Consider the following 1,198-nt stretch of genomic DNA (forward strand, 5'->3'; position numbering starts at 1 on the left):
GTGATCCATTTTTCATTAAAATATCAATTGCCCCAAACAAATCACTCACCATGCCCTCCTCCCCAATATCATATAGTGAAAATTGCTCTAACTCTTGGCCCTCCTGAAGCAGTAGACCCAGCAGCCATGTCTTGTACATTGTGATCTAGCTCTCTGACCAGAGGTGGGCACCTGCTTCAAAGGCACCAATCCATAGAATTGTCTAGATTCCCATTACTTACAACCAGGTATGGAAATACACACTGGGTCAATCAGAGTCCTTCTCAGAGAGGTGGCATGAAAACAAAAAGTTACGAGTGAACAGAAGGACCGAAGGGAGTATAGCTGAACTACATCTATAATGATGAAATATAGTGGAGACTTACGGAATTTCTAATTCCTGAAGTCTGCATAGCCTCCTCAAATGAAGAACTAGCTTTTAGCACCAATGTCTCGGGAGGCAGCCTGTATGGTTTCTCTTCTTGGATTTCTGAAAGCTTCCGTTATCATGATTTTTTTATTTGTTTGTTTGTTTTAATTTTTGGCTGGGGCTGGGTTTGAACCCACCAATACCACCTACTCTGGCATATAGGGCCGGCACCCTACTCCTTTGAGCCACAGGTGCTGCCCCTTTTTTTTTTTTAAATGAGACAGAGTCTCACTATGTCGTCCTCAGTAGAGTGCAATGGTGTCATAGCTCATAGCAACCTCAATCTCTTGGGCTCAAGCAATTCTCTTGCCTCAGCTTTCAAGTAGCTGGGACTACAGGCGCCCGCCACAATGCCCAGCTATTTTTCGCTACAGTTGTCATTGTTGGTTAGCTGGCTCGGGCCCAGTTCGGGGCTGGGTTCAAACTCACCAACTTGGGTGTACGTGGCTGGCACTATAACCACTGTGCTATGGATGCCGAGCCATCATGTATTTTTCTTAACATTCTTATATGTGAGCTAACTGGAATGAGTGCTTGATAATTGCAACTAAAATAAAGCCAAACTAAAGCATATTAAATAGGAGGGCAAAAAAAGAGCCAATATAAAGAGCACTGAGGAATTAGGAAAGTCTAAACCAGAAGTAATAGAAGTAGATGACTTTGTTAAGGCTCATGAGTTTGCAAATAATGTTACTGAAACCAACTCAAGTTGATAAAAGAGGAAGAAAAAAAGGAATTTATGTATTCTTATGGAGGATACTGAAGTAACTCAAAGGCAGCAAGGATTCT

The sequence above is a fragment of the Otolemur garnettii genome, unplaced genomic scaffold, assembly GCF_000181295.1.
Source record: "Otolemur garnettii isolate 467f Iridium unplaced genomic scaffold, OtoGar3 scaffold00024, whole genome shotgun sequence".
NCBI classification, from domain to species: Eukaryota; Metazoa; Chordata; class Mammalia; order Primates; family Galagidae; genus Otolemur; species Otolemur garnettii.